This window comes from Cyprinus carpio, chromosome B23, assembly GCF_018340385.1.
Source record: "Cyprinus carpio isolate SPL01 chromosome B23, ASM1834038v1, whole genome shotgun sequence".
NCBI classification, from domain to species: Eukaryota; Metazoa; Chordata; class Actinopteri; order Cypriniformes; family Cyprinidae; genus Cyprinus; species Cyprinus carpio.
Window position 1 is genome coordinate 87,697 of NC_056619.1, and position 23,927 is coordinate 111,623.

The 23,927-nt window shown below is 36.9% G+C and overlaps 1 pseudogene; it reads left to right on the top strand.

Annotated features, from left to right (window-relative positions):
• Positions 1-23,686, top strand: part of LOC122141927 — a 70,496-nt pseudogene extending 46,810 nt beyond the window's left edge.
• Positions 23,687-23,927: the final 241 nt, after the last annotated feature.

Below are 23,927 nucleotides of genomic sequence, written 5' to 3' on the forward strand. Positions count from 1 at the left end.
TCACTTAGCTGAAGCCCAATTCAAGTAATTACAAGAACAAGAACATTGTAACTTGCAGTTTTACGCCTCAACCATTAGAGGGCCAAATAACAGTAAGTGATAAGAATTGAAACTAGAACGTAGTTTAGAAAACTAGTCCCATCCGAATAGGGCTTTTAACTTAATAATAATAATAATAATAATAATAATAATAATAATAATAATAATAATAATTTGACCAATATATCACTGTGGTCTCCACTTGTCTAGTCTATAAATAATAATCTGATGAAAGCCTTGCCAGATGAAAGGCATCATGGTTTTCCTTATCCACTTTTTTTTCTGCCAGAACTCTGAATCTTGCACTTCTCTTAGAGAACAGGGTCAGGGAGGTACTACACCAATATAGTTGAATACAATCCATTTAAAACAGCAGGATTGTGGGTTTCCGCACTCTGCCCATGGGCCGCTCACTGACCGCTTGATGCATGCCGCATACAATAATCACAATAGCTTTATTAAAATCCAGTCTGATTCCAGTCTAATAGGCTGGCTTTACATAATTTCCGCTGGTCAGGATGCACCGTGCACAGGTTTTAATCAGTCCACTGGAAAATAAAGTCGTGTTTACAGGATACTGGTCTTAGAATAAGCGTTTCTCAGGAAAAAACTGATTCCAGGATTTGTCACAGATTGCGAGGTTCATGGCGTGAAATCTCTGAACGGTATTTCTTAGTTTATTCATGCAACATATTCCATACTGTCAGACAAATGTCCGTAAACTACTCAGAGCTTACTACTCCTGGACAGATGGAACTTCTGAACACAAAGTTTAAACACAATTTCCGATCATTATTAAGTGTTGTGTGGAAAGCCATACGCATGGATTGCTATAAATGACTGATTTATAAATAAACTACGCCCTGAATAACACTTAAAAACAAAACAAAAGTTGTGATGTGTTTCCTGTACAACTTGCTGTTTAACTACCATAGTATCCATTGTTGAAAACTGGCTAGTCACAACTGTGTTCATTCAGTGTTTCAAAACTCAAGAGGCACTGACAATGAATGTAACGTTATTGCCAATGAATTGATTGAATTTTTAATATTAAATGGGTTAATTGCCGTTGTCATGCAGCTTTAAAGTGATTAATTTAGTGATGCAACTTCTTTGAAATGGTTTCAAAATGCTAACAGGTGCAAAAATTCACTGCAATAAACGTTTTCCATTTGAATCATTGGTGCTATAGTTTTGGGAAATACAGGAAATCATTTAGCTATGTTGCTTACAACAGAATTGGCAACCATTGTTGGATAATGATAGTTATGGAAACTGCACACCTGGTCAGTCAGACGATCTCTTCCTGTCAAAATGGGCCAGAGCAAGCCCAAGACTTGTCGATGAAACGCTAAAAGGTTTTCACTTGATTTAGCACAGGGTTTCACTTGATTTCCATCTGATAAATGGTTTCACGCAACAATTAAACCTTGAGGAGACAAAGTGGTACTATCTCAGGGCTGGAGTGACATGTTTATGGTGCTCAGATGTGGAGGATAGCAGTATGAAATGTTACAGCACAGCTGTAGGAAGTTCTGCCCATGTATCTTATAATGCTAAAGGAAGCTGGAGCACACGCTTTTGTGTGTGTAGTGATGGGTAATTCTTTGGGATGTTCTCGCTGCAGGAGCCCGTGTCCTCACAGTAGTCTAACAGTGCACACTTAGACAATCACACACACACACACACACTGTCCGTCCACATCTGGAAAGTGAAACCCATCCAGTCCAGTAAGACTATGTATGTGTGTGATATAAACATCTCTACTCAGCTGCCTACTGCTGGATCCAGAAAACAGAAGAAGAGCAGCTTTTTCCACTTGAATGAATTCAGATTCAAGATGTGTTTGGGAAATATTTTTCCTCAGTTACTGTATCTGCCACTGTTGATTGATTTGACGACAGCGCTGGGAGTAGGGCTATGCAAAACTATGCTTTTTCAACAGTGATTATTTGGAGAGTTGTTTGAATTAGGGACTTCCAGCGTTTTTCATGCTAGGAAAAATAATGGTCAATCTCAACCCACAAAAAAAACATAAAGTTAATTATGAGAACAAAGAGAACACACACACATTTGTTCTCTTTCTCGTTTTTCATTTTCCTTTAATTTAATAATAGGTATAATTTCCTTTATTTATTTAAAAATGTAAATATTTCCTTTTCACCGGGTAGGCCTCCTTTTCAAGTCCATTGCATTACTATAAGACTTATTGTGATATATATCTATATATAGCCTTTAGGATTATAAAAGTAGTTTTAATGCATTAATTATGCTTTTTAATGCACCTTATAATGCATTGTACAGTCTCATGAATAATTGTAACCACAGTTAATACATTATAACACTTATCAATTACATAGTTACACTATGCATTTTAAATTTGGTTATAACTATTTACGACATTATATAGTGTTGTAGTCCATCAGAAACAGAAAGAGCTTTTATTGCCAAGTATGCTTGTGCATACAAGGAATTTTGTTTTAGTGACATAAGCTTCCAGTACACAAAAGACAACAACACACCGTCAAAAAAATAATAAAATAAAAACCCTTTGCAGATAAATAAGTGTATAAACAATTGTGCTATAAATGATAATGGAATTGGATTGAGTAAGATGCAGGGATGTACTAGGATGAAGGGGTAACAAATAAATATAAGGATATTGCACATTTTTTTTATTGTATAAGTGGGGAACATTTAACTGTTCATGAGGTAGATTGCCTGGGGGGAAGAAACTGTTCTTGTGCCTGACTGTCCTGGTATTTGCGGCTCTGAAGCGCCGGCCAGATGGCAAGAGTTCAAAGATGGGGTAACTTGGGTGTGAGGGATCCAGAGTGATTTTCTGAGCCCTTTTCCTCACTCTGGATGTATACAGTTCTTGAAGGGTGGGCAGGGGAGTACCAATAATCCTTTCAGCAGTCCGAACCGTTCTCTGTAGTCTTCTGATGTCTGATTTTGTAGCTGAACCAAACCACACAGTTATTGAAGTGCACAGGACAGACTCAATGACGGCTGAGTAGAACTGTTTCAGCAGCTCCTGTGGCAGGTTAAACTTCCTCAGCTGGCGAAGGAAGTACAGCCGTTTTGTTGGGCCTTTTTAACAATGGAGTCAATGTGATTGTCCCACTTCAGGTCCTGAGAGATGGTGGTTCCCAGGAATCTGAATGACTCCACTGCAGCCACAGTGCTGTTCATGATGGTGAGTGGGGGGAGTGCGGGGGGGTTTCTTCTAAAGTTTACGACAATATATATTATAAATAATTATAACGCATTATACCCTTTAATAACCCTTTATAATGTGTTATACATAAAAGCTTTAAGTAAAGTGTTACCATTTTGTTTTGCCTTGTTAGTGGCACAGCAAGTAAAAGAAGCCTAATGACTTTATTGAAGTACTGTAATGATGCACTGATGTAGAAATTGCAGTTCAGTACATGAATCATATGTTGAATCAGTAGAAGTAGGTCAGGATTCATCAAGCTGTTTAACATATAATTATGCTGGTTTAGGATAATGTCCAAAATAGACACATCAAAAGTGTTTTGGGAGCGATTCACACAGCTGGACATAACAGAATAGAACGAGACTCCTGTAAAAACTAAAGAGACGCTGAAAAGTGGTGAAATTCAATGCTACGACCAATGAATTAATTGATTTTTTTTTTTATTAAATGGTTTAATTACCATAGTAATGGAGCTTTAAAGTTATTAATTTGCGTTTCAAGGTGTGCATGTAACAATTACAATTGTATCTATTTAGGCTTGTTCACAAAATGAATGTTTTGGCGCAAAAATGCGGTGCAGTGAACTTTTTCATTTGAATGAACAGCTGTTAAAGCATCTGTTCAGATGGCACAAACATTTGATTGCTGTCAATGCGACAGAGTTATTAGTATTTTTTTTTTTTCTTTGCACTGCAAAAAAAAAAAAAGAAAAAAAGCTGGCAAACCAATAAGATTTGCACTTTTGGTCACATAATCAGAGCCACAGCTTGTTGAAGAAAAGAATCCAGACACTGCTCTGTTGTCACTGTACTTAGTGTTTCTTGGTGTTGTTTGATATACATCATATCTTAATTTTCAGTAAGCGCCACCTACTTTCAGAGAGTGAATCTGAATTTTCATTTAGCCTGTCTGCTGTTTTTTTTTTTTTTTTTTTTTTCTTTTTTTTTCACATTGGTCAAAACAAACAAATCACATGTGAAACCGAATGCTTTCGTCAGACTGTTATCGTGCAAAAGTCTTTGCCAATTAAGCCAGACACTTCATATCATTTAAATCACCTCCAACCAAAAATAATCCCACTTGTCGACCATCCTGACACATCTCAGTGTGTTCGACTGCATGCATGTACATGTACTGAACACAGCGCATACATGGTAACGTTTAAGCCTGTGTGGCGGCCGCAGCATTAGTTGTGGAGGTCTGTCAGTAATCACCAGGTCAAGTGTGAAGTGATTGGGTGTGTCTGTGACTGATCAAAGTCAATCACTTATCGGTTAAAACCGATCAATATTGTATTACAGCACCGCTCCAGTCTGCTGGTCCGTACCCCGCGGCATTCAGGCCTACATTTCCAGTCTGTGTGTGTATGAATGTATTAACCTGCTTTGAATGTTGGAATGAGAAAGAGGAAGCCAGGATGGAGTGTGTGATGGACAGGCCTAATGTCTTTCATACTGAAGGCCCTGAGCCACAAAGATCTCCCCATAACACCAGCACAATGCTCGGCATGTGACTGGGACAACCATCTGTTCACCAGACACACATACACACTCACTCTCACACGAGGGGGGTGCCAAACGGATCGATTAGCAGACGGGGGTGTCTGGGGCCACAGGGGACCGCCGGGGATCTGGAAAGAGAGCAGAGACACTCGGGTCACACAAAGATGGTGTCGCATTACAACACATGCTAAATCAGTTAGTGGCCTTTCCGCACTGCACACCCACCAGAGACTCGGATAGTGATCCTTTCGCTAAATCAAAAAAGCAAGTAGATTTTCACAGTTTTGGAAGAAAATGCATAAACGCACTGCCACAACACTAAAGTCTTTTAAGGTATTTATATTATGTGGATGTTTACCAGCCCACGTCATAAGAGACCACCCTCATATAAATCGTGATATTATGTTCTCTCCATATGGCTCAGGTGCTGTGTTTTTATTTATTTTTTTTTGCTTGTTTTGTTTTGTTTTTTTGGAAAAGGACAGTATAAAAAGCATGATAACAGCCCCCCAAAAAAGATGAAAAATATGCATTGTACATAAAGAATATAGCATATGCTAATTTGCATCACAGGACTCTAGTAAGGCCCTTAGTGAAAAAGAAAACATCAACCCTTTTTTACTTTTCTTTTTTTTTTTCATTTTTAAATTAAAGGTGTATATACAGTATAATATGCATTTATATTTATTGAATACACTGGTACTAAGTTGGTTATCAACCATTTCTTCATTGCATATAAACACATAGGACATTTCTTAATATTAAGCCTAAAATGTGCTTTAATGTCACTATTGATGAGGATTGTATGATCTCTGTATAATATGCAAGATATTTAAAGTGTACCTGATGTATTCTTGCAATAGCTCCATTTTTGCACAATCAAATATACGTAAGGGATAATGTACATCCAGCTGGTTGTTCTCGCAGAATAAACCCTGACAGGGTGATCAGGTCTTGATCAGCCTGAAGGGGTTTATTATGCAAGAATAACCAGCTGGATGTACATTATCTCTTATGTATATTTGATTGTGCTAAAACCCAGCGCTCAGTGTAGACCAACATCCTAAGGGAAGGAGTCGCCATGTATCGGAGACTCCTATTATTGCATCAGACCGTGGAAGAGGAGGCAGAACTTCAGCCAGGAACGGTCCTCCTCAATACCATCTGCTCTTTTTGTCCTGAGCTAATCCCTGTTTTACAGACCTGACAGATGCTCAAATCCCTCCACCCAGGGCCCAGACTCAACACTATATTGCTGGATCCCTCTTCTAATGTCTTCTACAGAGACTAAGACAAGCTCTAACCCAATACCCTACTTGTTACATAAATGACGGATCTCCTCCTGATGCACCCGAGAACATCTGTGAAGTACATTGACTTGTTTGTCAACACGCTGACCTGTAAACCGACACCAACGCTCTTCATGAAAGTTTCAAATGGCCATCAAGCCATGCAAGACACATCAACTTGACTGCAACGGACGCAGTGGTGATAAATAGCTTTACAGGGCGAGGACGTTTCCTGATGGCAGAAATACACACCCAAATACAAACCAAAGGAGAAAACCACTTGATCTTGAGAGATGGAGATGTGATACATGGTTTTGAGATGCAGCTGTGAAGACCAGTTTCAAGATTTGTCATAAAACCATTTCTAGAAATGCTTTGGAGGATGTGGAAGGCGCCATTTTTCCGTTACGGAGAGCTTGGTGGACTACATGGGTTTTGGTTTTTTTTTTCAGTTGTGGAGAGCTTGGTGGACTACATGGGTTTTGTCACCTAGCTTGGTGGACTACATGGGTTTTGTCACCCAGCTCGGCAGACTCGTTTGGAGAGCGCTCTCATGTTTAATGAACATCTTACATGTGCATTCCCCCTGAAGCTGAGCTAATTAACCTTATTATTCAAAGGGCAGCAAAAAAGTTTTCCTCACCAATCTCTTCGTTTATCTAATTAATCTACATACGTCTTTTTGAATCCAACAGTTATTCCCTCAAGAGATTGCATTAACAAGAAGGCGAATTAGAAACGGGATTGTTGCACAATCAGGACACACACAGGAACACAGCAGTTGGCATCTCTCTGAAGACAGTGTCTTATTAAGTTATGTTTTGCCATTTCACGTTTCTCTGTGGGGCTGCCCCAATTGCCAGGCGCATTACTTATTCCGAAGGGAGCCATTCTCCATCCAGAAAACCCTTATTTCATTAGCCCAGAAAGGCCCGTAATGAGAGCTTATTTCACGTGCCTGGGTTTCTCTCTGCTTCCTGCTGGTGACGGCTGGATCTCACGGTTCTGTGAGCCTGAGATTTTACATCTTTTTCCGAAACTCTCTGAATAATTCCTATACGACATGCCAGAGCAACAGAAGCTGTGCCAGTGAGTTGACTTTTATCTCTCGCTGTTCCAGTTATACGGAGCTCTGTTTTTTATGCGGGAAATTATTTTGCTGGCATCATGCAGAACTAGATTTGTACGCTGCATAGTCTTGATTTTAGAAATAAATCAGTCAGAACACAATTCGTAATATATAATGCACAGTGTACTTGGTTGAAAGGGGCACTATAGGAGACATAAAGTAAAGTATCTGTAAAAACTGTATGATCACACAGATCTATATATAGTTACATATATTATATACAGCTATATTTGCATATATTTTTTTCTCTCAAAATATAACTTTATGACTGTATACTGTTCTTTGAATAGTGTATTCTGTTAGTATGGTCACAGAAATTAATAAAGTGTCATTTACATGTGCTGCAGACACCCGTGTGAAACAGGCCATAATCTATAGAGAGATGTCCCATTTTCATTTATTGCAAATTCAACAAGATTATTTAAAGTATGACTTTGTCTGATCACACTTTATATTGTAGTGTCCATGTTGTAATTACACTCAAGAAATGACAGAAAATCTTTTGCATGTTCTTTGTTGATTTTGCGGAAAAAAGAAATCAGTGTAATTCCGTGGAATGGCTTTAAATGTGCTAAACTATGCAGAGAGTGCAACAGTGTTATTGGAATAAGGCATTTATATAAATACGGTATGCCTTGCCTTATTTTAACAAAACCAGAAAATAAAATCCAGTCTATTTTTTAAGGGTAAAGACAATATACAGCTACATTCTCTACTGAAACCTGTCAATAATGTTATTATCTTGGCATATTGCTAGGTGTTTGAAGTTCATGGTAATATTAAGAAATTTGGATGATTCATGATCAAAATAATATATTTTATATATATATATATATATATATATAGATATATATATATATATATATATATATATATATATATATATATACACATTTATTTTGTATAATAAACAGTTGGGATATTGCTATAGTGATATCCAGTTTGCATTCTATATCCTGAAGAAAAAAAAGATTTGAGGACCATTACATTTTTGCATATTTTAGTATTATTGATTTGCTATTATATGGCATTTATTAATATTTTGAATTAGCTTTTATTTTGATCTTTTCATGTTCATGTTTCATGTTCATGTTTTCATGTTCATTTTATTTGAGTAATTTTGTCTTTTGGCTTTTTTGTTTTGTTTTAATATTTCTATTTAGCTATATTTATTTATTTATGTTTTCGTTTTAGTAATTTTAGTACCTAAAATAAGTTAAGTTAGTTGCCATTTAATATATTTCAGAGATTTAAATCAAATATTTGTTTTATTTCATCGTTTTTTTTATCAGTTGATGATTTTTAATAGCTTTAATTTTAGTTAACTGTGACAACACTGACTAAAACATTGTTATTTTGATAAATTATCTTTATGTATAATATATTGACCTTGTAATGCAGTTTTCATATTATGTTAATTAGTAGCGTTTTTCCAACTAAACAAAATCAGAAGTACTGAATTGGGCCTCCAGTGCAGCGGTGTTTGTTACTCGCACTGCTGGATTGTAGCGCTGCAATCATAACCGTTCTGCTATCTGCAGCCAGGATCAGCTTTATCTAAAACAGACCCACGTGTTTGTCCACTCTTTGATTGACAGCTTGTCACTCCTTCTGTGTGCTGATACTGAGCGCGCTCAGATAGCATCTCTCCCATTCAGCTCAGCGACGCTTTGATCCACGGAGGGGCGGGGCTTAACCGGCTCCACCCACTGCAGGTCTCTGCGGTTCAAGATGCTGGAGATAGAGACACAAAAACCCTGTGTGTTTGGTTTTACGTTTCTGGAGAGGAAGACTGGCAATCTAAAGACACACGAAGTATTGATTTGGAAATCCTGTTTTATATTTTAGATTCCTTGTGGACACGTTATTCCAGACTTCATGTAGTCAAAGATCAGAAAGCATAGATCTAGACCCTCTATGGGCCAAATCGTTAATATATATTTCCATTCATAAAGATTAAAGGTTTCTCTGTTGGCATAAATACATATCTGAATGAAATATCATTATGCAGCTGTATCCATGATTCCAGTCAAGCTGTACTTGATCTTGGGCTTAAAAAGGCATTTATGATCAAAAACGCGGAACAAATTTTTACAAAAGATATCCAGCCTGAAGGTGCAGAGTTTAAACTCTCAAAGTAAGTCATCAAATCCGTCTTATTTTGCTGGTTCTGTGCATGACACAGTTACTTTCTGCATTCAATCCCACAACATATTGGAGACTTTAACATTATGCAGATTCCTGTGTTCTGTGCCAGGTTCTCCGTTCCAAAGCCAAATTATGTCTGGCATCAAAACATTCTTGATCCAAAGAGTCAGAAGATTCCAGTTTTTCCAAGCTTTGATTCCAGTGGTGCAGAACCTTAGGAGTGATGATGAAGCCATAATGTGCCTTGATCACCAATTAGAGCGTTCATTTTCCAATGAAACCGTCCTGGCACTGCTGATCGGATGGGGATCAGTGGCGTTCTTTCAAAACAAACTGACTTGAACAATGACGTAACCGTTACTAAAAAAAACAGCCAGCAAATAAACATGCCACATCACAGTCTATGTTTACCAGTCTTACTCCTAGTTTTGAGTATGGAGCCAAATAACTGTATTAAGTGCCATCATTGGCTTTGCTGTCATGGTTAGATTTTATGTACTTATGGATATTATGATGGAACAACCATCTCTCTTCATATCAGTGCCACCTCATTTGTCATCAGCACCATGTCTGCACCAAAGGGCTTTAAGATTACCTGAAATTCAAAGTCATGGTCACTGCTTTTTGGAAAACTGGCCTCTGTTTGATGCTCTCACAGCATATTGCTGTGGTCCAGAGTGCTGTATGTGTCATGAGGTAAAAGGGTTTACTGTACCTGGTTCATTTGTTTGTTCATGTTAAGCAGATGGATGTGTGGATGTTGTCTGACAGTCTGATGTTTGTTGTGCTTGTCTTCAGGTGAGTGGCCGTATCAGTGTCCATACTGTGACAAGGCCTTCAGCAGGAACGACGGCCTTAAAACAAACTCGGGTAAGACTGCTTACATACAAGCACACATTAATTTACAAGGTTCCTTAAAAATAACAATGTGAATGTAGCAACTGAAGTGGAGAGATATTTTTTTCAAACTAAAAAAACTATATACTAGGGTCTATTATGGAAGCCCGTTTCTGCCACTGAATGAAAAATAAAACAAGGTAATTGTGGCTTTTATCTTGCAATTCTGACTTTTTGTACTCGCGAATGTGAGTTTGTCTCACAGTTCTGTTTTCTCACAATTCTGACTTCTTTTCTCAGATTTGTGAAATAAAAACTCAATTGCAAGTCATAAAGTCTAATTCTGAGGGGAAAAATACAATTGTTTATTTATTTTACAATTGTGAGTTTATACCTCACAATTCTGACTTTATAACTCGCAATTCTGAGGAAAAAAGTCAGAATTGTCAGTTTACATAACGCAATTGTGGGGAAAGAAGTCATTATTGTGAAAGTTACAATTTCCTTTCATTTTTTTATTTTTTTCTTTTTTTTTTTACAGTGGCAGAAACAGGCTTTCATAATATCCTCATGTTAAAATGACTGTAAATAACATCTGTCACTTTCTTTACCCCTGTGGAGGAGCGTGTGTAGACCTGGTGTGTGTTTTGAGTGTCCTACACAGCGGAGTTGGTTTGTTTTAACCTCCACAGCGAGCAGGTCATTAGGACAACATCGTCCAGCACAGAAAACAAAACACAAGAAAATACATTAGTCTTAACCATATGCCTAATAAAGGAAATGCACTTTAAACACCCTGTTAAGTGTGAGTTGGGGTCCAGACGTTATCATGTGGTGTGACAGTAAAGCAGCTACAGAAGAACATGATTAGCCCACCCATTCCATACACAACTAGGTGTTCAATCTAGCATTGTCGAGAGTTTTAAACACTTATGTTTTGTACTGTTTACCGTCCCCCCCTCACCCCCCCCCCCCCCACGGGTCACTGGAGAGGATCTTGGGTCCTCTGATATTACTGTAATATAGTCCAGTATATGGATGACGGGGGTGATAGAGAAAGTTCTCCCCTCACATATTATAACACTTGACGTACTGTAAATGATCGGCGAAATGATTGGGGTGGAAAATCATCCAGTAGCTTGAGATGCTTTTAACCTGGTGCATTATGCTAATCGCCAAGAAATGACAAAACTGGTTTCCCCAATTAACGTGGAAAGCCGTTCAGCCCTTGAAATCGTTACTACGTTTCGTGCACTGAGCATTGGGACCAATGGTGCTCATTGCGACCATCCTCATGTTCGTGAAACAATTAAATATATCCACTTCTCCTGGTATTATTCCCCGAGTTCGTTTAGTTTTTTCATCTAGTAGTATGTCCCTCTATTTTATAACACAGGACAACACCGTCCTCCCGTCCGCTCAGTCGGGCAACTCAGCAAAAACTCAAGCAAACTTAAGAACGCACAAGAAACAGCATGACAGCACATCATGTACAAGTCTGTCCGCAAAATTGGAGCGTGATCCTGCAGTCTGCAGTGTAAACATGTACGCTGCTAGACTGAAACACACAAACACACGAAAAGACATCAGTGAAAACAGTTAGTCACGGTTGATAAAGTCAGATCGAGAAACAAGCAGTGACCGAACTGTGCTATTCCTTTGCTACGTGACACCGATATTCCTTCTGTGTGGTGCCTCACTAAAGAATCTGCCACAATTTCATAGCAATGTATTTTCAGCACAACATCCTCCCAGCTTAGTTCAAATACTGCTTGCACTTCAGGTTATTCAGCTGCTATATGTGCGGGACAGTGATGCACATGTGTACTCAATTTCTGTGCAAACAAGGTTCATTATATACTCTTAAAAATAAATGTTTCAAAAAGGGGTTTTCACAGCAATGTGATTAATAGAATAATTTTTGGTTCCTCAAAGAACCTTTGAGTGAACCTTTTTTTTCATAGTTTGAAGAACATTTTAATAAAATGTAGAACCTTTTTTCACTGTAAAGAAACTTGGCAAGGTTCCATTGATGTTAAAGGTTCTTTATGGAACCATACATGCCAATACAAATGTGTATAATGCATCAGATTACATTTTTTTTTTTTTTTTTTTTTTTCAATCAGTTTTTTTTTAATTGTTTTTACATTAATTTTTTTTTAATTATGAGTTTCAAAATTTTATTTTTTTTTTTCCAGAATTTTTGGTTCATTAGAGCCATGAGGAGAGGAAAACATTTGAAAAATCACTTAACCATATATCTAATTTAAGAAATATAAGAGAAGCAAAAAAAAAAAAAAAATAACAGTGTCTTAAATAAAGACAAAAGCACATATGGCATAGCAACCTTTGCACTATCTTTGATCAAACTCTATCATAACAAAAAATATATTTTCAGATGGCTTTTAAACTCACAGAGCATCGGTATGTCCTAATGTTTAGCAACAGGCTGTTTCAAAATTTAGGGACTCGCGACCATAAAAGTCGTGGTGATTCCCTCTAGATTTCATCTTAGAGCGAGGAACAAGAAAAGTTTATTTGATTGAGGATAAGTAAAGATCTCATTGACAAAATATGCATAAATATCCAAATATTTAAGTAGTTTGAGAACATGGGGGAGACTGACTATTATATGGGGTGCTAAAGTGATGTTTTTTTTGCGGTTTGCTTGTTTTAGGGTTCTCTGATTGCAGAATCCAGGGGTATTGTAGTTTTTCACCTGGAATAATATGAACCGACGACTGGCAGACAATAGCATATATAGCATTAACAACCTCAGAGCTCAAGAGTAGATCTGTCTTTAAATGTTTAGAGATTATCACTAAAGAAATCACTTCCCATTCACTTACTGTTGCCCTCTTTTGGCCTGATGCACCCCACTATTTCCTGCTCTGCTTTTCCAGCAATGTGAGTGTGGCACTAATACTGAATCGACAGAGCCACATATTAAATTGGGGGCCAAGCACCAAGGTGAGTAGACACCACTAGTAAATGTTAGTTTTCTTATTATTCTACTTCTTCCTTCACAAAAAATCAAAACCAGATCATCCTCAGACCATGCTGGCAGAGTTATGGAATTCAGGTTGATTAGTCAAACCATTCTCGAATAGCGATGTGAACAAATTTGATGAAATAGTGGTCAGGTCATCAATTGCTATTTTTTTGGTTATGTTTTCTGAGCGGTTGGGCCAAAAATCACGCACAAAAGTACTGAGTCAAACGATACACTTTTGTCCCATGTCAGTCATTTGGAATTTTGATGTAAAATGCTATATTTTCTGAACAAATTGGCATATCGTTTACAAAACTTCGGTATGTGACATCGGCCCACCATGCCTGAAGGCACTCAAAACCCTTCAGGGAAGTGCAACCTTGTGGTCAAAAAATCATAATAAAATTAAAAAAAATGCAAATAGCTATTAATTAATTTTGGCTATTGTAATGTTACTGGTGTGATAGATCCTTTGGATCATGCGAGAACGCTGCTAACAATTTTTGCCATAATCCAGCCAAACTTCTTTTCCGCCATTTTTTACATTTTATTTATACCTACTTTTTCAAACTCAATTTAAATCAGATCATCTCCAGACCATGCCAGCAAAAATTTGCCGGGATTTCATGTCGATGAGCAAAATGTTTACTGCAGAGATGTATTAATGTGTCTTAACAGTAAAATAAGTAGTAAGACAAAACAAGAATGTTCAAAGCTTACTACAGGTTTAGGGTTAGGATTTGGTTTTAGTGTTAATTACTTTTAATTTTGCCCAATTCTATTTACTTTTATAGTAAATACATCTAACATAAATAAATAAGTGACACATAAAAATATAGTGTTACCAAAAAAATCTATAGCATTGTCTTATCTGGATGCATACAAAAAACAGCATTGTTGTGGGATTGTTCACAGGCAGCAAAGAGGTACATGCTTTCAAAAAAAAAAAAAAAAAACGACCTGATGAAGGTACATTGGTAAACTGGACAAAACTGCAAAAGCCATTATAGGCCATCCACTATTGTCCATCTATGCTAATATATGTCGTAGAGTGTGACTCTTGACCTTCAGCATATTTTTTGTTGCCAGGGGGTCGTATTGCTGACGCTCCCAGCTGACAGTTTTACTGCTGATCTGATCCAGCTGATAGAGCCTCTCAGCTACACGCTGGATGTATTATGCCTCTACAAATGCCAGAACTCTCATCTTATTAATTAAATCTTTTTTTGTCTCTCTCTTAGTCAAACACACATCGTGTCTATGCTGGCCCAGGCCCATATTGATTACGTCTGTTCCTGACAAACACACACACACGGATCCACAACAACACTCAGACATCTCGTGTGACCACTTTCACCACCTGGCTTTCCACCCCCACTCCCCCCACACAACCCAAACCACATTATCTGTAATAGACACATCTGCTGTCAGACACTTCTTGTGGTATTTACTTAGCTACAATTAAAATTGTCCAATAAAACGGTTCATGCATAAAAACAAATATCTATATTACTTACATAATATATGCACTTTGCTTTAAAAAGTTTAAAGTCATTAAGAGATTTTTTAAAAAAGACATCAAGATTCTCTTTATTGTGCAAGGACGATTCACTGTTTTGAAGTGAAGACATGTATAATGTTACAAAAATCTGTTTCAGAAACTGTTCTTTTGAACTTTGTTCATTAAAAAAATAACGAAAAAATAGATTAGAAATGTTGCATTTTATGATGTAAAATCTATACCTATAATCAAAAATGGTAGTATTTTTCGAACAAATAAATGCACACATTAGCTAAATTTTTGTAACAGCATTTTTAGTGTGTGTGTGCTTGGGTGTGGTGGTGTTGTGTGTATCTATATATTATATATATATATATATATTATATGTGTGTGTGTGTTATAGTGTCGTCAAACTATTACTCATGATTAATCGCGATCCACAATAAAAGTTTTTTGTTTACATAATATGTGTGTGTGTACTGTGTATATTTGTTATGTATATAAATACCCAGCATATGCATTATTTCATAAAAAAAAATAAGTATTTCTATAGTAAATATAGTTATATCATAAGGTAAATTATGTAAATAATATACATGTAAATACATGTAAATACTTAAAAATATATAATTGTATGTGTGTATAATGAAAGTACAACAAATATATACATTCACCAAACAAAAAAACTTTATCATTGAATGTGTTGCGATTAATTGTGATTAAATTCCTTGGACAGCACTAACATGTGTGTGTGTGTGTGCGGTTGTGTGTGTGTGTGTGTGGTGTGTGTGTGTGTGTGTGTGTGTGTGTTGTGTGTGTGTTCTGTATGTCCAGGTGCGTTTTATTAAGTAAATATTGTTTGTGTTTGTGGGATGTGACAAGCACCGCTGTGTGTTTTCAGTCTGTTATATATGTAAATGTATGGCGTGTGTGTGCCTATGTTGAAATGAGTTCCAGGTGTGTAAACACATGAAAGGCACTTATTTGTTCTATCCCAGGCCATCTTGGGTGTGTGTGTGTGTGTGTGTGTGTGTGTAATGGGGATCTCTAGTTTCTGTAAACATACAGATGCATGTTCATGCGTCTGAGGGATTATTCTGTCTCTCTCTGAATGTATCAAGCCCTTCATTAGGTCTCTTCAAAAAAAACAATAACTGTAGTCAATCCCTCCAACAGAGCCCACTATTACACACTCACCACGCCTTCAGAGATCATAAAGGAAAGTCCTATTATCAGGTGTGTCCAGTACTGGTGGAAAGCAAGTTTGTAGTGATGTTGTTCATCAATGAACTTTCACAGTTTGCTTCACACTGATAGTGATACCAGTTAAAAAAAAAAAAAAAAAAAAAAAAAAGATTTTTGAAGAAGTTTTGAATATTAGAGGTACCAGTGCACATGGTAAATAAAGATGTTTTTTTCTTCCCTTCAAAATACACCGGCATAAGAAGAAGGGAATCAATTTAAAAGTAAGATGTACATGCTCTTCAAAGGGACAGTTCACCCAAAAAATGTTAATGTTGTTGCGAACCGGGTATGAGATTGTTTCTTCTGTTGAACACACACACCCCACAAGCAAAATAAGACATTTTGAAGAATGTTGGACTCCAACCAAACAGTTGAACGGGTTAACCGTGACTTGTATATACATGTATTTATTTTTTCTCCATACTATGGAATCCATGGGTACCAGCACCTGTTTGGGTTAGCATTCTTCAGCTGCGATATCTATCTTTTGTGTTATAAAAACAGCTGAAGGACTCACATACAGGAACGGATCAGTCTGTGTGAGGGTAAATAAAATTATGACAGAATTTTAATTTTTGGGTGCACTATTCCTTTAAGGTGGGCATCTCCCCACCAAATCTATTACCCTATATTTGTGTCAAGTTTCATCTTATTTATATAGAGCTTTATACAATACAGTTTGTGTCCAAAGCAGCTTACTCACGAGTGTCCAAACAGGAAAATAGTTTGGGTCAACCAATGCAAGAGAGGACAATAAAGACGTCATTGTGTTTTAGTCAAATGTCAATTTCAGGTGATTTACTTGTGTTGGTTGTTTGGTACTGATAAATAAAACCGGTCTGTTTTTCCAGAATTTTTAGCAGTAGGCGAATTACTAGTCATCCAGTCCATTTTTATATCAACAATGCATTCCATTAGTTTTGCCAAATGCGTATGTGTGTCATCTGGACCGCAAAAAAAAAATATATCGAGCAGTGAAAGCCTAACACCATGTTTCCTTATGATATCTCCCAACGGGTAAGCATGTACGGCCACCAGCGAGGTCAATGCACCGTGAAAAAGTAACCGGTCCCTAGTACTGAGCCATGAGGTGACTCCATACTTGTACTTGTGCTCAATATGCGATACCTTTGTATTCACTGTTTACAAATTAATGGACAGTCAGATAATAGTTGATTTGAGGCCATGCCCAATGCACTTTCACAAACATTCATTTTTGTAGCCATCTGATTTCAGAATGTCGTTGTCAATAGTGTCAAACGTCCAGCACTAATAGAGAGATACAACCACGATATGATAAGTGTGTAGGTCATTGTAACTCTGATCGAGAGCAGCTCCCTCATTACTATGATACGGTCTAAATCCATTGAACTGGACCAATCCTCCACAGATACAATTTCTCTCAAAGTAAGCGGAACATAGCTGAGAGGATACTACGTTTTCTAGGACTTGTCGTGTGAACATCATCACTCACTTTTTACAGAAAAGCCTGTATAAATGCAGTGATGTGCAACAAGGGCCTTACAGTCAGAAGCGCGGCCTCCTGGATGAACTACATGCCACAACACACCCACCGGAGGAGAGACGAAGCCCTTCCAGTGTGACGGTGAGTTAACACATCGCAGACCGCCATTGCAATAAGGCTGCATTTCTAACACACACAAACACAGGCTCTTTTTATGTCTGATTCTGGCTGACTATCAGACAAAAACAACCCGCTCTCGTGCCACCGCCAGCCCAGCCATCCCACGTGGAATAGCAGAGAGAGAGGTGGATTGTGGGTTAGTGCTGTGACGTTCAACAGGGGTTAGTCTTAGACCGCTTGTGGAAGAGCTAAAGCTGGTCCCTGAGGTTTTAAAACCCTGCGGTGCCAAGGTCAGGTCACACATAATCAGCACCGTGACGCGCACAAACTCACAACCACGAACCAGAACGCCCTCGCAGTAACATTAACCAGCACACACCTCCAGCGCTGTCTCTCTGGATATGTGTGTGGTGTGTGTGTGGTGGTGTGTGTGTGGGTGTGTGTTGTGAGAGGTGTTACGTGTGTGTCAACAGCCACAGTGGAAGGACGTCCTGCCAGGCGGCACACAAGGAATGAAACTTGCCCTGTGCAAACTGACCAATCTCTGACCTGAAAGACACACACAATCAGCTCCAAACCACAGCAGTTGTGAACTCCTCTCTATCTTCTCACTGTCCCTGAAAAGACATTTGTGTCCATCGGGTGTTTTCTTTGGACCACACACAAACACACAGTTCAGCCAGTCAGCTCTTACAGTTAGTGAATTGTGAAAAGACATGATGGGAATCCAATTATATGGTGTATTTTCTGTCTGTAAAGGGACAGTTTTACCAATAATGTATCCCTCATACTATCACTTTCAATGTCCTTGTCAGGAAAATGCACCCTTCACCTTTTTTTCCTTGCAATTACATTGAAAGATGACTGGAGCTTTCAAGATTCAAAGAGGCACCATAAAAACGCATCGTAAAAGTGGTTCATAGGAATCAGATTCCAAGTTTTCTGAAGGTCATGAGACAGCGCTGTGTGAAGGGACAGACCCAATGTGAAGTTGCTCTTTACTGGATAATCTTTCCCCTGCAGTGAGCTGTTAACCGCTGTGAAGGATCACTGAGTCAGTGAGTTTGACACAAGAACCTGGTCGCATTGATTTCATGAGTGGAATCATTTAAAAACTGGATTAACCAGTACAGTTCAAAGATCTGACTCCCCTGGTCTTACTGACGTATTATTCAATTAGTGCCAGTTAGTATGGGCTTTCACACCCAAATTGTCCTTTCCATGTTTTTAATTTTAAACAGTAAACTAACTTCTGTTTGCCATAAAATAAAAGGAAGTGTGTCAAGTTCTTTTCGTTTTTGACATTACATTTGAAAGATGAATTAAAAAGTTAATGTTTTTATGCCTTTAAATTCCCACGCAGTTTTAAATATAAATTTTGTATAAAAAAAAAAAAAAAAGCATTTTTCTGGAACAGATAGCAGCAACAAAGAACATAATTATTTAATTTTTAAAGTTTTTATAAATTAATTGATTAGCCTATTTTTACATTTTAATTTAAACAAATTCAAAATGGAATACAGAAATATTAGAATGGGGGGAAAGACAGTTGCTAAATTGTTCTAATTGTATTTTACTCAAATCTTAAGTAGTTACAATGTTTTTTATACATCTGTCAGATGAAAAAATTGGTGATCACTTTACGTATGTCAATTAGCACACCTCAAAAAGACACATGATGTTGATTGTGCTAAGATGTGAATGATTCCTCAAATCACGGAACATGTTGAGGACAGGAGTGCTGACTATTCTTCACCAATCAGAACCTACACTTTAATACTTTATTATATGTTTTCTCGCTAGGCAGTGTGGTGAAGCAGAGCTGCAATATAAGATACACACTCACACAGGCTGTTTCCTTCCCGTAATGAAACACTTTGCCAACAGTGAAAAACACGTCTTGCAGGAGACCTCTTGAAGGAATCTAAACACACACACACTTACTTCACTAAGGAAAATGCGAAAAGGAAAACATTCCCTCCTGTATTTATTTGATTTCTATGGCAAGCTGCAAGCATGTCTTTCTAAGTTTTTGACTGCTTTAAAGAGCATAAGAGAAATGAAATTGGCTTGTTTCCTCAGTTTTTTTTTTCTCTCTTCAGTTTGACAGTGACAGTCTTTTAAAGCCTGGAAGTGATTTTGGTCTGAAATCCTGGCGCTCTGAGGACGGTTGTGTTAGAATGGCTTCCATTTGATGATGGCAAATTATCCCGCGGACTTCTTTCATGCGCAGCATTTTTGAAGTGCAAGCTTGCCAGAAAACCCTCCCATACTCCAAGTTCAATTTATTTTTGACTCGCGTTCCCTGAGTATTTGACTGCATTTGAAGTCGTTTTGTGGGGTGGTCGTGCCTGTCTTTCACGGCTCCCTGTTAAGTTAAAGAACAGGAACTTTGTGGTGTCAAAATGAGGATTTAACGTTCTGACCACTTTTTTTGCCACATTTTTGGGTCTAAAGAAACTTAATTGGCTCATGATTTGTTAATCTGTTTTAGATTGTTGAGTGATCATGTTTTAGATTTACTAAAATGCACTAAAATTCACAATATAGCAACAAAGGACAATGCAAACCTGTTATAAATAAATCACATATTGTCAATGTATTTAAACAAGCTTGATCTCATTAAAAGTATAAGCACACTAGCACTTTGGCCGCATTTGCTTGTTCTATACCTGAGTTACAGGATAAAAAAACTCCTTGTTCCACAACCTACCTTCCTTTGTATTAGTGTTTTTTGTATGGTGTCCTGTAGTGGCTGTACAGGTTAACTTCCCAAAGTGACAGCTAAAGTGAAACCGAAAGCAAGTGAACCGCTCTGTTGTGGTGCTTTGGATGTCTGAGAGGCTCTGGGATTGTTTTTAGCGCACTTTATAGCCCAAAATACAACATCCACTTGCACTGTTGAGATGTGCAGTACGACCAAATTCTTCTATGAGAGTTTTGGATTCAGTTTTATGTCGCAGTTACAATATATAGTGAGGTTTCAGCTGGAAATTCACCCCCTAAAGTACAAACACTACCATTCATAAAGATGTTTCTTAAGCAGGAAATCAGCATTTAGAATGATTTCTGAAGGATTCACGTGACATTTTTACAAGATATTCAACTAGAAAAATTGTTATGTTTAAATTGCAAATAATGTATTTTAAAAAAAAATAAATGCATGCATTAAAAAATGTTACCAAATGGTTGGGTCATACTTTAACAAATATAGTACAAAAAAAAAAAAAACTTATATTCTTGTTTCGGTCCTTTTTTTTAACATGGCAATTAGGTTTATTTGAACACCAAACCCATATATATATCTATATATATATATTATATATATATAATATATATATATATATATATACATATGTAAACTTTGTATATATATTCTTGCAAACAATGAGTGTTCTCTAGTTTCTCTACTTAGTGTTTTTCTTTTTTTTTTCTTTACCGTGCCATGGATAACATCATAAATGGGAAACAGTATAAATGGTTTACAATCTCTAGTCCTCTCTTGCTCACATGGGCCCAAACAACATTAATATCTGCACTTCATGTCACAGTGACGAGAGACTGGAGATAATAAGTCCGGTCCATCATCAGGCATTAAAATTTTTTTTCATGCTGCGTTTAAATAAAAAACTTACATTCATTGTTATGTAAGAAAGTGAACAGCTGCAATATTTTCACTGTCTCTTCATGGAGATAAAGAATATTTGAGTGTTCTTGGAGAGATCAACTTGAGTAATTTATCATGTGACAAATGGATTTGTGTGCCAATTGGTGATGCATATTTGATAGTGTGTCTGTATATTTGTTGGTTGTGTGTGTGTGTGGTTTGTGTGTGTGTGTGTGTCAAGACAGAACGTGTGGTGGGTGTCGTGTCGTGGCACCAGGCCGGCTGCAGGATTTACCTCAATGCGCATGTCAGGATTTTTATTTACTGCTCGGTTTGGCTTCACTTTGCTAACTGGCTGTTTCTGAGTGTCTGTGTTTGCTGGCAATGTTGCGTCCAATGGGGGCGGGTTATCACCAGCTGTGGTGTGTTTTTTGTGTGTGTGTGTGTGTGTGTTAAGGTCTCAACCAATAGCATATGGCAAACTTTAGAAGGTTGGCCCTGGCTTGCAGTTCTTTGGTTGTGTTTTTGTTCCTTCAGTTATTGGTTGTTTGTGTGGACTCTGCTGCTCTGATGTACTGAGCGTTGCCTTCACATCCTCTCTGCGGTCGCAGGGCATGAAGTCATGCTAACACACATCATTACAAAATGAAGTCTGTAAACAAGAGCTGTTTCACGAAATGTGAAATGCCAAAATAAAAAACATCTCTCATGGATCTTTTTTCATGGGTTATGTAACGTAAATCCACTTATGGGCTACTAGACTAATTTATTTATGTGGCCCTGTCCTGGCAAAAAAAAGTCTACAAAAAAGTCACAGCCACAATGTAGGTTGCCAAGCCATTGCTTATGAAGTGGCTCTAAAATGCTTTTTAGCATGTTGCTTAATGGTTTCTGGATGGCTGCTTGGTGAATGATTATTACTGTTTAAGTCAAAAAAACATTGTGTCTCAATTGATATTCGAGTCTCTGAAATATGACCTTTTTAATGTAAGCCTATGTTAAGGGTCTTCAGCATTAATCTGTTTTAGGTTTAGTTTTTATTTATATCCCTTTTTCAGTTTATTGTAAGTAATCTTAGTACTTCAGCACTTACTTGACATCTTTTGCAGAGGCACTGGCACTAATTGTTTGATCTCGGATACTTCTAATTTTTGTGGGAAAAATAATGAATAATAATAATAATAATGAAATGGTTAAAAATGTTTTTAAATTTTATTATTAAAAATATATTATTAATAAATATTTTAAGCTAACTTAAAAGCTTAGTCAGAAGATGAGTTATTTTAGTATCATTATTAGTTTGCATTAATATTTTGAATTATCTTTTATTTATATATTTAGATTTTACTCTGAATTTGAATAATTTGCTGTGTGCTTTTGTCATTTTTAATAATATTATATAAATATATTTTCAATATATTACTATTAAGGCTTCATTTATTTATTAGGCTTAATTTATATATGTATTCAGTTTAGTTCAGTTGTAGTTTTTATTTATTTTCATTTTTCCAGTTTATTTTCAGTAATTTAGTGCTTCAACAGTTACTTGACATTTTTCCATATATTTTCTGGCATATATTTATGTTAATTATCAATAATAACAATAGGATTTTTATAATTAATTTAAACTTCAATACCTCTAAAAAAATTTAATGTTCCAAATTATTATCTGGTTCCATTTTAAAAGAATATATCAAGTAAAATTGTAAAACTGATTATGTACAAGCAACTGACTCTTCTCATCATTAATGATTTTTTATGCAAAATATTATATTATAGCCCAAGCCAATAATGCAAGACCTGCTTCATCTTTCTAAAGAGTATTATGGAATTTTTTCACTCATTTGTCTGCCAGACAAAAATGGTATGTCAGTTAGAAAAATAACTGAGCATACATGGGGTAGATGGTTTGGAAAATGGATGGATGACTTAGAAATTGAAAGTAATGTGATATATCTGAAGCAGGGTATTCAATGAGGAAAATGTAGGGCGGGGATTTAGGGACTTGATGTTATCCAATGTGATTTTTATTGTATTATTTATTTATTTTTTGTATGGTGAAGAGTGACTTTTACATACGAGAATGAAAGAAGACCTTGCATGTGAGCTAAAAACAATGACTAACCAGCTGAGGACACCATTTCAGAGGAAGAATGAGTTTCTTAATTTTAATGAAACATTACAAAATTAAAAGACTAAAAAAGCACTCATTTTCATTATAGAAATAATGTGCACCAATGTGAGCCTGGAAAGTAAGACCAACATCATATATTAAAGAAATCATTGTTTTTACAGCACGAGGGTCCATTTCATGTTGACTTTAAACTGGGATAAAGATATATTTTACATTAAAAAAACGACATCATGTTTTTCTGAATGTGTTGAGAATGTTAATTCTTTGTGTGTTTGTGTATTTCTAGGTGTGTGTGACCTGTCCTTTAGTTTGAAGAAGATGTTGATCAGACACAAGCTAGGCCCATAATCCCCAACAACCATGGCTGAATGCTCCCTGTGCCACAAGAAGTTTCCCCCGCAACGACTACCTCAAAGTCCACATGGAAGAACGTCCACGGAGAGACAGAGGGATAGACAGTCATATAAAAAAAAAAAACATATTCATATTCATCACAAGCCATATATAAAGAATGCATTAAATACACAGAGTAGAAAAGGCATTGATTGATTTACTTTAAGTGGCCAAAGATCTGTTATCTACATGTAGGCCTCCCCCCCCCCCCCCCAGACCTAGTTTTATTTCCTTCAGACATTTAAAACACTCTATCACAAGACTCATCAGTCTGATGAAATGCTATTTAATCATGGTTGCGTT